Raw genomic sequence first — 13,666 nt, 5'->3', positions numbered from 1 at the left:
AACCAGTTAAACAATTGGTTGTACCTAGCAAATTTAGATCCAGATTGCTAGACGTAGCACATGATATTCCTTGTTCAGGGCATCTTGGAATAAAAAAGACCAAGAAAAGGCTGGCTGCCCATTATTATTGGCCAAACATTTCTAAAGATGTCAAACAATATTGTTCATCATGTATCATGTGCCAAAAAGTGGGAAAAAGTGGAGTAAAAGCAAAAGCACCATTGAAGCCCCTTCCTATAATAGGACAACCATTCTATAGAGTGGGAATAGATTTGGTGGGTCCTTTTTCCAAATCCACAAGGTATGGCAAGAAATACATATTGGTGGTGGTGGAGTTTGCAACAAGATGCTGAAGCCCTAAGATCAGTGGAAGCCCCTGTAGTGGCAGAGGCTTTGCTAAAAATCTTTATGAGACTGGGTTTTCCACATGAAATTTTGACGAATCAAGGCAGTGTATTCATGGGAGAAGTGATGCAATGTATGTGGAGGTGTTGTGGATTGAAACATTTAAAAACAACTACCTACCATCCAGCAACTAATGGGTTAACTAAGAGGTTTAGTGGGGTGCTCAAGGGCATGATAAAAAGTTATGTTCAAGATCACCCACAGGATTGGGATGAACATTTGGGGTGTTTCTTATTTGCCTACCGAGAAGTACCTCAGGAGTCAACAGGGTTCTCGCCCTTTGAATTGATGTTTGTGAGAAAAGTGAGGGGACCTTTGGAATTGTTAAGAAATTCGTGGGAAGGGTCCCTGGGGGAGTACAAAACATCTGTGGTCGATTATGTACTAGACTTCCGCAACAAATTGGAATCTATGATGGGAGCAGTGCAAAAGAATTTGAGTCAAGCTCAGCAGAAACAAAGTTACTGGTATGATAGAACAGCAAGAGAGCGTGTGTATGAAGTAGGAGATATGGTTATGGCATTCATTCCCAGGAAACACGATAAACTACAGGCCAACTGGGAGGGACCATATACCATTAGGAAAAAGCTTGACACTGTGACCTATGTTATAACAGCAGACAAATTAAAAAAGCATAAGGTAGTACATGTGAACATGCTGAAACCTTATCACACCAGGAATGCAAAGGTTTTGCAAGTTACCTTGTTCCCTGAAGGAAGTGGTCCTGATTTACCAGACTTAGTACAAGAAAGTAAAGCAGAAGATGGGTTAGATCAGTTGGAATGGTCAGGGGAGGTAGATGGAAAAGTCCAAGAAGAAATTATGAGTGTTTTGTATAAATATAGGGAACTTTTCAGCAATAGACCTGGTAGAACCAGTGTGGCAAAACATAGTATTGACACTGGAAATCATCCCCCAATTAGATCTATCCCTTATAGAGTGAATGGAAAAGTGTTGGATGAAATTAGAAAGGAAGTAAGAGAGATGCTAGAGCTGGGTGTGATTCAGGAATCAATCAGTCCCTGGGGCCTCTAGTATAGTGCTGGTACCAAAAAAAGATGGGACGATCAGATTTTGTATTGATTTCAGAGCTATAAATAAAATCACAGTTCTGGATGCATGCCCCATGCCTAGGGTAGACACCATGCTAGAACTGTTGGGGCCAGCAACAATCATCTCCACAACAGATTTATTCAAAGGGTTTTGGCAGATGGAGTTGGAAGAGCAATCCAGGGCCAAAACTGCTTTTAATACACCTGATGGGTTATATGCAGAGCTTGGAAAAGTTACTTTTTTGAACTACAACTCCCATCAGCCCAATCCAGTGGCCATGCTGGCTGGGGCTGATGGGAGTTGTAGTCCAAAAAAGTAACTTTTCCAAGCTCTGGTTATATGAATTTACCACATTACCTACGGGGCTTAGGAACTCACCAAGTTCCTTTCAAAGATTAATAAACACCATTTTAAGGGGCATGTCAGACTTTGCTGTGGCCTATATTGACGATATAGCCGTATTCAGTAAGTTGGTGCCTGGACATGTTCAACATTTAACAGCGGTGTTGGGGGCACTTAAAAAGGCTGGTTTAACCATCAAAGTGAAAAAATGCCAGTTTGGGTTACACGAAGTATCTTACTTAGGGCATAAGGTGGGGAGTGGAAAGATAACCCCCTTATGGAACAAAGTGGCTATTCAATCTTGGCCTGTTCCAGTAAAAAAGAAACAAATGAGGGCATTTTTAGGTGTGGCTGGTTTTTATAGAAAGTTTATAAAGGGGTTTGGAGACATAGCAACCCCACTGCATGAGTTAACGCAGAAAAAGTGTGCTGAGTGCATGAGATGGGATGAAAGGTGTCAAAAAGCTTTTGACCAACTGAAGCAAGTGCTGTGTCAGGGTCCAATATTGATAGCTCCGGACTTTGAACAACCGTTTATAGTGGCAACAGACGCATCTGATCTGGCTCTTGGAGTTGTGCTGATGCAAGAGAGGGAAGGCATCAAGCATCCCATTGCATATATGAGTTGAAAACTGTCAGCGAGAGAACGGAACTACTCATCGGTTCAGAAAGAGTGTTTGGCAGTCGTGTGGGGCCTGGGAAAGCTGCATCCCTACATGTGGGGAAGGAAGTGCATGGTCATCATGGATCATCGTGGATTGCTATGGCTGAACACAATGAGAAACAACAACACCATGCTGCAAAGGTGGTCCTGGGCACTGCAGGAATAAATTGGACTTCGTTTTCATCAAAGGGAAGGACAATGTGCTGGCGGATGGACTTTCAAGGCAGGTTGCTGATACTGCAGTCACATGAACAAAATGAGAGACTGAAAAGACACTCTACCCCTGAGTGACAGACACTATATAACGTGTCGTATTATACCTGGGAACAGGAGTAATACTTTGCTTTTATTTAAAGGGGGGGAAATGTGATAATCACAGGCAGCTATAGTGAATGCACCAGGGGAGCAGGAGACCTGACCTCCTCTCTGAAATATTGTGCTCCCATACAAATTTGTCAAAATGCAAACACCATTTGGGTTGGTCTTTCACAGTCCAATCCACTTCCTGTGTAGCTTGGAAGAATTTGGTAACATGTGCCTCTGAGCATATGGTGAGTGGTGGTAACACCTGCCATCTCCAAATATGGAGAATTATATTTTTGTATATTTGTTGGTGTTCTTCTGACTTTGCTTCTTTCCTGTGTTACTACTGTTTCTACAGAGAATCTAACCCAGAAAATTATATTTCTTTCATTATTCATCCTAGAAATCTGTGTCAAATTTATTTTTATTAATTTGAAAGTCTTTTTAATGGTCAATCTCACATGAGTGTGAAGACAGTCTTTTGTGTTTCAAACTGGAGATTATGTTCTATTTCTATTTTGGGTGCATTAACAGTTGAATCTGAAACTGCAGTTTGATGTAAAATCAGACTGATTATACAGCCATGAGAGTGGCTGTATACTGTAGTCAGTAGGGATTTTTCGTGTTCTACCATGTTAAATGAAAATACCTCCCTCACCCCTTTCTGGTGCTTTGTATAGTCCCAATTCAAAACAAAAACTTACAAGTCTTATACTGTTGGATTCAGAATTGCTTGCTTTCCAACTCTGGAAGTTTTCTTGGTGATACACAACCCCCCACGGAGAATCCACAGGTTAAAGTGAAAAACGGGAGGAAATAAAACTAGAAGACATTTGGACTTTTTTTTTTGAGAAATTGACATAATCTGTTGACATTCATTAAAAATCAGAGATGACTGTAAAATATCCCTAATCAAATCCCTGAGTTTGCCCCATACACAGTACTTCATCTGTAGTAGGTTTAAATTTAAAAAACGGCATGGTTTATTTTTAATTAATTTATTAAAAAATGTGTTACAGTGGATCATAACGTATCGCATGCACAGAAGAGTTCTTTCATTTCACTCTCCCTCCCCCTCCCCTTGCAGTTAACTTGGAGGAAGCAGGGGAAGTCTGCTCCTGTGATTGGTGGGCAACAGACATGTGACTCACTCTGGCCTTCTGCTGAGCTTGCTCTGTGTGAGGAAGCACGTGAGAGAGAGAGAGAAAAAATGGCCGATGGAGGGAGAAAGCAGCAGCAGAATGGAGGTGAGTGGGAAAGAGTCAAAAAATGGGGGGGTAAGCTTTGAAGGACTCTGCATTTTTTAAAAGTCTACTCAGAAGTAAGTCCCATTGAGTGCAGTGGGGCTTACTCCCAGGTAAGTGGAGGTTCTGTGTGCTAGCAACGAGCTTGAAGGGAAAGAAGGCGGTAAAATGTCTACTCGGAAGTAAATCTCACTGAGTTCAGTGGGGCTTACTCCCAGATAAGTGGAGCAGAGCATGTGTGTGCTAGCAATGAGCTTCAGGGAAGGAAGGAGGAAAATTGTCTACTCAGAAGTAAATCCTATTGAGTTCAGTGGGGCTTACTCCCAGGTAAGTGGAGCAGAGCTTCTGAGTAGACTTTTTAAAAATTGCAGAGTCCTTCAAAGCTCCTCCCCCATTTTTGACTCTTTCCTTCCCTCAAGCTAGATTCAGCAAGTGGGGAAGGCAGGCAGTGGGAGAGAGCGCAGGTGGGGGCAGGGCGATTGAGCCAATGGAAAGGGCAGGCTGTGGGAGACAGCGGGGGTGGGAACACACACACACATCACCAGAAGTAAGTTCCACTGAGTTTATTGCAGCTTACTCCTGAAGTGAAAGTGAACATAGAATTACAGACTTTAACTTCTAAATTCAGTCCTTTCCTTTAAATACTAGGTGATTTATCAATAAATATTATAAAATTTATATCTGTTAAATGTCCAGTGTGTCATCATGTGACTCTTACTGTTGCTTGTTAAACACCTGCTCTTCAGGATAGTGCTACAAATAGATTCCAAAAAGTCTGCTTTAAACTTGCTCCAACCCCCCTGTGGCATGTAATGAATGTAATGAATGTTCGAGTTTGTCTGCATCCTTCTTGAAGTGCGGAGACCAGAACTGGATGCAGTATTCAAGATGAGGCGTAACCAGTGCTGAATAGAGGGGAACTAATACTTTACGCAATTTGGAAACTATACTTCTGTTAATGCAGCCTAAAATTGCATTTGCATGTTTTGCAGCCACATCACACTATTGGCTCATATTCCGCTTGTGATCAATGACAATTCCAAGATCCTTTTTGCAAGTATCCCCATCTTATAACTGTGCATTTGATTTCTTTTTCCCAGGTGTAGAACTTTGCATTTATCCTGCTTGAATGTCCTTCTGTTGTTTTCAGCCCAATGCTCCAGCCTATCAAGGTCCCTTTGTTTGTCTTCCACGGTATTCACAAGTTTTCCATTTGGAAAGGAAAGGGGCTTCCCCTCTGCCCAGTGCCCAACCACCCAATATCCTCCCCCTCCTCTTCCTCTCCCTGCCCCTCCCCTGGGTCAGTGTTGGATCATGAACTGGGAGACAGGGGTTCGAATCCCCACACAGCCATGAAGCTGACTGAGTGACCTTGGGCCAGTCACTGCCTCTCAGCATCAGAGGAAGGCAATGGTAAAACCACCTCTGAATACCATTTACCATGAAAACCCTATTCAAAGGGTCACCATAAGTCTGGTCGACTTGAAGGCAGTCCATTTCCATTTTCAAATATGATTGCATAGAAATAAATCCTACTGAACTCAAGAAGTATGCAAATGATCAAACCCAACCTCCCTTCTCCTTCCTCCTATCCTCTCCCTCTTGCCCCTTTGCCCCTCCCTCCCCATTCCCATCCCCTTCCAATCCCCTCCTCCCCCTCCCTTTCCTCCTCCCCATGGTCAGTTTTACCTATCTTAAGCATGATTGCATGGAAGTAAATACCATTGAACTCTATAAGCATGCAAATGATCAAACCTGCCCACCTTTCCCCCTTCCTTTGCCCCCCTCCAATATACTCCTTCCCCCCCTTTTCCCCATGGTCAGTTTTTCCTATCCTAACCATGATTGCACAGGAGTACATCCCATTGAACTCAATAAGCATGCAAATGATCAGACCTGCTTTTCCTCTCCTTCCCCTCTCCTCCCCTTTCCTCCTCCCCTCCTCTCCTCTCCTCCTTCTTCTTCCTCCCCTGCCCACTCCAGCCCTCCCTCCTTCCCCCCCTGGTCAGTTTTACCTATCCTAAGCATGATTGCATGGGAGTAAATCACACTGAATTCAATAAACATGGAAATGATCAAACCTGTCCTTCTCCACCCCTCCCCCTCCTTCCTGCTCCCATCCCCCTCCTCCCCTCTGTGTTTCCTCCCCTCCCTCCCTCCCCATCCTCTGTGGTTAGTTTCACCTATCCTAAGCATGATTGCAGGGGAGCAAATCCCATTGAACTCAATAAACATACAAATGTTCGATCCATTCTCAGCAAACTTGCACAGGACAGGATCCCATTTCTTACCTCCCGGATTAAAAAGCAGGGAAATTCACTAATAGGCAAAAAACCTTGCGGTTTAAGAATGTACCTATAGCCCACAGCTATTTCTATCAAACTTTAAAAAGCAGGGAAATTGGGCAGCTATAGTGAATGCACCAGGGGAGCAGGAGACCTGAACTCCTCTCTGAGATATTGGACTGCCCTACAGAGTTGTCAAAATGCAAACACCATTTGGGTTGGTCTTTCACAGTCCAATCCACTTCCTGTGTAGCTTGGAAGAATTTGGTAACATGCCTCTGAGCATATGGTGAGTGGTGGCAACACCTGCAATCAGCCCAAATAGCAGAAACAAGACATGTGCTGTGCTGATCTTGTTTTAGCAGGGAGGAAGCAACATTATTTAGACAGTTGATATTGTTCAGATGGTCACTTTGAATATGTCTGATTTCCTTTGCCATTTTAGTGACATTTCCTATAGGAAATTATTTTCTTTTGTTTCTATTTCTGTGAATATGTGAAGTACAGCAACGTTTTGCAAAATTTACACTAAAAAAACTCGAAATGTAATTGTGGAATAATGGCACTGACTTCTGCAGAATAGTCTCCAGTGGACCTCAGGAGTGTCTCAATTTGCACAAGATAAAACAGTGGGAGGTGAAATATATTCTAGCAAAATTCTAGGTGTGCTCTATGTTTTTAATTGACCATGCCCACCTTACCTTAAATGAAATGGTTTAAACATAGCAGTGTCAGCTCTGCACCGAGACAGCAGTGCAGGCGGGGGATGGAAATTCCTGGGTATTTACCAGGGCAGGAAAGTCCTTAGCTGGCAGCCTGGTCGTAAATCTGCCAGGCTAACAAGGATGAAGCGTGATAAGGGCAAGCTTACGTGCCAAGCCAGAAGTCCAGAAGCAAGGTCAGTAGAGGTCCAGGTTCAATTGCCAAGGGGTCAGTCCAAGATAAGGTTCAGGGAATCTGGAAACACACGAAGCCACGCCTGATGTTGTAGTCAGCAGCAAGATGAACCCAAGGTTTGTCTTTTAAGGAGCAGGTTTGTCAGCAGGTGTGAGCCATCCGTGTTTTGGCCTTAAGTGAACAGGCCTGCCCCTCTTCTGCCTGACCTTCTGTTGTCTGCGTTCTGCAGTTGAGGGGGGAGTCTCCTGTTCACTGTCTGTGTCTGGCTGAAGGGCTTCAGCTGTGTCTGGGGTGCTCTGCAGCTGAGGGGGAGAAGGAGCTGGGTTCTCAGGAGTTTCCTCCGTTTCTCCTTCTGGGTCTGCTGCTGTTACTCCTGAGTCATCCTCATCTGATGAGTCCTCTGACAAGGACTCATGACAAGCAGGCTGAAAACATGCATCCTCTTTTTTCCAACAGCTAGAGTCATTGCTGAAGTAGCAACATATTGGAATCAGTCTGATTTTACATCAAACTGCAGTTTCAGATTCAACTGTTAATGCACTCCCAAAAAAGAAGAAAATGGCGGCGTAGGAGGAGGACGCTGTGTTTAGAGCTCCGCAGTTTAGAGCTCCGCAGTTACTCTTAACATCTTCTCCTGGAGCCTGTATGGAGAGGAAAATGCTCTTACCTGTGGGGTTTACTGTAGACTTATCGGGATGCCGCTCAACAAGATCAGCCTCAGAAGACCTTCTCTGGATCCCACCAGTCAAAACAGCTAGACTGGTGAAGACTCGAGAGAGGGCCTTCTCAATAATAGCCCCCACCCTATGGAATCTTCTCCCTAATGATTTACGCCATGCCCCGGACCCTGAAGACCTGGTTTTTTAGGCAGGCTTTTGGGACGGATTAGTTTTTACTGTTTTTTAAATTTTTAACTGTTTATGTACTGTTTTATCTTGTATGTCGCCCAGAGTGGCTGGACAACCAGCCAGATGGGCAACTAACAAATTTAATAATAAATAAATAAATAAATAAAATAGGAACAGGACATAACCTCCAATTTGAAACACAAAAGGCTGTCTTCACCATCATATGACACTGACCAATAAAAAGACTTTGAAATTAATAAAAATAAATTTGACACAGATTTCTGGGATGAGCAGTGAGGGAAATAAAATTTTCTAGTTCACATTCTCTGTAGAAACATTAGTAACACAGGAAAGAAGCAATGTATCACCAACAAACATAGAAAAATATCATTCTCTATCTTTGGAGACGGCAGGTGTTGCCACCACTCACCTTATGCTCAGAGGCACATGTTTCCAAATTATTCCAAGCTACACAGCAAGTGGATTGGACTGTGAAAGACCAACCCAAATGGTGTTTGCATTTTGACAAATTTGTAGGGCAGTCCAATATCTCAGAGAGGAGTTCAGGTCTCCTGCTCCCCTGGTGCATTCACTATAGCTGCCCAATTTCCCTGCTTTTTAAAGTTTGATAGAAATAGCTGTGGGCTATAGGTACATTCTTAAACCGCAAGGTTTTTTGCGTATTAGTGAATTACAATATGTTGCTACTTAAGCAATGGATCTAGCTGTTGGGGAAAAACGAACTTGGCCTGCCCAAGATGCATGTTTTCAGCCTGCTATCCTTAAACTAGTTAAAAACTTAAATCAGTTAAAAACATAGAGCACACCTAAAAATTTGCTAGAATATATTTCACCTCCCACTATTTTATCCTGTGCAAACTGAGACACTCCTCATGTCCACTGGAGAATATTCTGCAGAATAGTGAATGCTATTATTCCACAATTGTTTTTGGAGTCTTTTTAATGTACATTTTGTGAAGTGTTGCTGTACTTCACATATTCACAGAAACAGAAGCAAAAGAAAGTGATTTACTATAGGAAACTTCACTGAAATTGCAAAGTAAATCAAACATATTTAAAGTGACGAACTGAAGGTATCAACTGTCTTAATAATGTTGCTTCCTCCCTGCTAAAATAAGATCAGCACAGCACATGTCTTATTTCTGTTATTTGGGCTGATTGCAGGTGTTGCTGCACTCACCATATGCTCAGAGGCATATGTTACCAAATTCTTCCAAACTATACAGGAAGTGGATTGGACTGTGAAAGACCATTTTTACAAATTTGTAGGGCAGTACAATATCTCAGAGAGGAGGTCAGATCTCCTGCTCCCCTGGTACATTCACTGTAGCTGCCCAATTTCCCTGCTTTTTAAAGTTTGATAGTATTACTGTTGGCTATAGGTACGTTCTTAAAGCACAAGGGTTTTTTTTTTTGCATATTAGTGAATTTCTCTGCCTTTTGATCCGGGAGGTACGAAAGGGGATCCTGTACAAGATTCCTGAGAATGCATCGATCATTTGCATGCTTACTGAGTTCAGTGTGATTTACTCCCCTGCAATCACGCTTAGAATAGGTGAAATTGACCATGGGGGGAATGGGAAGGGAGGAGATGCACAGGGGAAGGGGAGAAGGAGGAAGGGCAGAGGGGAGAAGGGGGATGGGAGCAGGTGGGAGGGGGAGGGGAAGAGGAGGCAGATTTGATCATTTGCATGCTTATTGAGTTCAGTGGGATTTACTCCTGTACAATCATGCTTAGGTTAGGTGAAACTGACCATGGGAGGAAGGAGGAGAAGAGGGAAGACAGGAGTGGGCAGGGGAGGAAACAGAAGGAAGAGGGGAGGGGAGGAAGAAGGAAAGAGGAAATGGAGAAGAGAGGGGAATGAGGGGAAAGGCAGGTCTAATCATCTGCATGCTTATTGAATTCAATCGGATTTATTCCTGTGCAATCATGCTTAGAATAGGTAAAACTGACCACGGAGAAGAAGGAGGGGGGACAGGAGAGGAAAGGAGGGAGGGAGGGGAAAGAGGGGGAGGAGAAGGGATAGGAAGGGGGGGATGCAGAGGGAAGGTGCAAAAGGGACGGGATAGGAAGGAGGAGGAGGGGAGGGCAGCTTTAATTGTTTGTATGCTTTTTGAGTTCAGTCGGACTTACTCCTGTACAATCATGCTTAGGATAGGTGAAATTGACTTGGGGAGGGGCAGGGAGGGGATAGAGGGGGAAGGGGAGGAAGGAGGAGAGGTGGGGGAGTGGAGGAGATTGGGTGGGCAGGCACTGGGCAGAAAGAAAACCCCTTTCCTTTCCAAAAGGAAAACATTGTGAACAGTATCATTGCTTTTCAGCGTTTCCCCCACCTTTTTATTCTATAGAAGGCACATGCAGTCTCCCACCCAAATTTAAACCAAAGCTGTCACTGGCCACATCCACACCAGACCTTTATTCCACTTTAGATAGTCATGGCTGAGGAATCCTGGGAAGCATAGTTTGTGAAGGGTGCTGAGAGTTGCTAGGAGAGGCCCTATTCCCCTCACAGAGCTGCAATCCCCAGAAGAGGAGCTGACTGTTAAACCACTCTGGCCACTGGAGCTCTGTCAGGTCAATAGATGTCTCCTAACAACTCTCAGCACCCTTCACAAACTACACTTCCCAGGATTCTTTAGCCATGACTGTCTAAAGTGAAATAAAGGTCTGGTGTGGGTGTGGCCACCTGATCATCCAAGCCAAACAGCTGTGATTCTGGCTATTAGAACACTGACAGTTGGTTCTTACTGAGTATGCCTGACATTATAATAGACTTCAATGTTAAATTTCTTAAATTAATTAAAAATCAGCCAGACATTTTTTTAAACTTTTAAACTGCAGAAGTTGAAGGTCAGAGTATGGGGCAAGGTCAATATTAGAATTACAGGTACTCTGTGAACATGGCTGATTTTAATTAATTTCAACAAATTATGAGAACAGTGACAGAAAAAAGTCCAACGGGGTCAGGATTTCTCTCTCTCTTGTTTTACACTTTGAACTCTTGATTCTCTCTGACTGTTGTGTGTACCACCATGAAAACTTAGAGGGTTGTTCAGCAAGTGTTTCTGAGTTCAGGACTATACGTTCTGTAAGGTTTTGTTTTGAAATGTGCTTATGGGAAGCAGCAGAATGGCATGGGAGGTATTATCAATTTAACATTGCAGAATGTGAAAAATCAATGCTGGCTATAGTATACAGCCACTCTCATGGCTATATAATACAGTCTCATCATAGTGGAGAAGACTGTGACCAGATGAGCTTCATGCCACACACAAAAAGCAAGGCAGGCAGAAAAAAAAAAACATAGTGCCTACAGGCACCACCCAGTCTGCTTTCCTCTGGAATGAACAAAATAAGTGCTCAAAGGCCTACATAGTCCAGGATCCTGTTTCCTACAGTGAGCAACCAGATGCCTCTGGGAAGCCCACAAACAGTACAGGAGAGTCCTCTCCTACTCATGGTTGCAAGCAGTTGGTTTTCAGAGGCTCAGTGCCTCCAATCCGAGAGGTAGCATGTATATTATCTGGTGTACTACTGCCCTACTGATGAGGAGCATAATGTGGACTAGAGGGAGGGGGCAGGCAGCCTTGACCGGCCAGAGATGGTAGCATGAAATCAGGTAGGATGGTAAAAAGAATGGTGTGAGGTTCTGGTGAAGTAAAAGGGGGCAACAGAATGTGTCTGACAAATATAATCAAAGGTGTTCTTTAAAGCTCCTTCTCCATTTTCACATATTGCAAGCGCAATTGGAGGAAGTGGATTATCTGGTTCCATTTCAGTTGGGTTTCAGGCCTGGACATGGGACTGAAACAGCCTTGGTCACCTTGGTGGATGATATGAGGAGAGCGTTGGATAGGGGTGAGTGCACCTTCCTCGTCCTCCTGGACCTCTCCGTGGCTTTTGATACCATTGGCCATAGTATCCTTCTGGATCGCCTGAAGAGGTTAGGCATAGGGGGCACTGTATTGCAGTGGTTCCATTCCTTCCTCTCTGATAGGCACCAAAGAGTAGCATTGGGGGATGAGGTTTCAGACCCTTGGCCTCTCATTTGTGAGGTGCCACAGGGCTCCATCCTCTCCCCGATGCTATTTAACATCTATATAAAGCCGCTGGGGACTATCATCAGGAGATTTGGGCTGCAGTGTCACCAATATGCAGATGACACACAGCTCTGTCTCTCATTTAAATCTTCACCAAGGTTGGCTGTAGAAACCCTTTCCAAGTGCCTGGAATCGGTGAGTGGCTGGATGGGAAGGAATAAACTGAAGCTGAACCCTGACAAAACTGAGGTACTGTTTGTGGGAGACAAGGGAAGGCTGGGGGATATGGACCTGGTGCTCAATGGGGTACAATTGCCCCTGAAAGACCAGGTCCATAGCCTTGGGATCATTCTTGACTCCCAACTGTCCATGGAAGCTCAGGTTTCGGCTGTGAGCCGGGCAGCGCTGTATCAACTCCATCTGATACGGAGGCTACGCCCCTACCTTCCCAATCATCTGCTCCCATCGGTGGTACATGCCCTGGTCTCCTCTCGCCTAGACTACTGCAATGCGCTCTACATGGGGCTACCCTTGAAAATGGTCCAGAAGCTGCAACTGGTACAGAACGCAGCGGTGTGCCTGATTAAAGGCAGCCACCAGCGAGATCATATCACTCCAGTGCTAAAAGAGTTGCACTGGTTACCAGTTGCTTACCAGGCCCAATTCAAGGTGTTGGTTTTGACCTTTAAATCCCTATACGGTTTCGGCCCAGTCTATCTAAAGGAGCGCTGTGACGCCCTTCCCTGGCTCTCCCTGTCAGGTTCCTACCTGCTCGTGGCTACTGCCTGTCACTAGGCACCACCAGGGACTCCACCAGTCCAGACTGTCCTTTTTATGGTTTCTCTCTCCGCTCTAGCATAGACCTCACCAGATCCCCCTGCTAGGCAGCACCACCAGTCACGTCCTATAACCAGTATCCCCAGAGACTCTGCCTGAGTCTCTCTCAATCAGGTTACCTCTGTGACTGCGTGCTTAAGCTGTCCCAATCCCTTTGATCTATACAGACTGCCTATAATTCTGGTTTGCTCTGGATACTTGTGGTGTTATATTCTTCCCTTCCCCGCTGCCACCATTTGTCACTGTTACCCTTCAGCCTTGGTATTTACCTTACCCTCCCTTCTGGTCTGTGAAAACCCAGCCAAGGATCAGGCCTTCAGTAAACCAAATATAGTTTTTATTAAATAACAGAGATAACAAGATTACTTTATAAAGGCACATAAGCATATGGTTTCATCTATTACTATGATACTTGTCTTAGTATTAATCCGAACTCCACACTCTCCTCACATCCACCAACTCTCCACACAATCTCCTCTCAAAAACCCACCAAAACAACCCACTCACGTCCACCCAGATTCCCCTGTCATCCTTCCATTTATACTCCCAGCCATCCAAACACTCAGCCAATCATCCAGCATTCTACTGCTCATTTACTCCCCCCTCCTCTTTCATTCCACTTACCATGTATCTTCTATACAAACAGCACTTACCATATATACATTAATACAGGAACATCACAAGCGCCTCCAGCATCATCAGCTATGCCGCCCAACAAGATCAGCC

Source organism: Rhineura floridana, chromosome 4, assembly GCF_030035675.1.
Source record: "Rhineura floridana isolate rRhiFlo1 chromosome 4, rRhiFlo1.hap2, whole genome shotgun sequence".
Lineage (NCBI taxonomy): Eukaryota > Metazoa > Chordata > Lepidosauria > Squamata > Rhineuridae > Rhineura > Rhineura floridana.
This window is presented reverse-complemented; position numbering follows the sequence as displayed.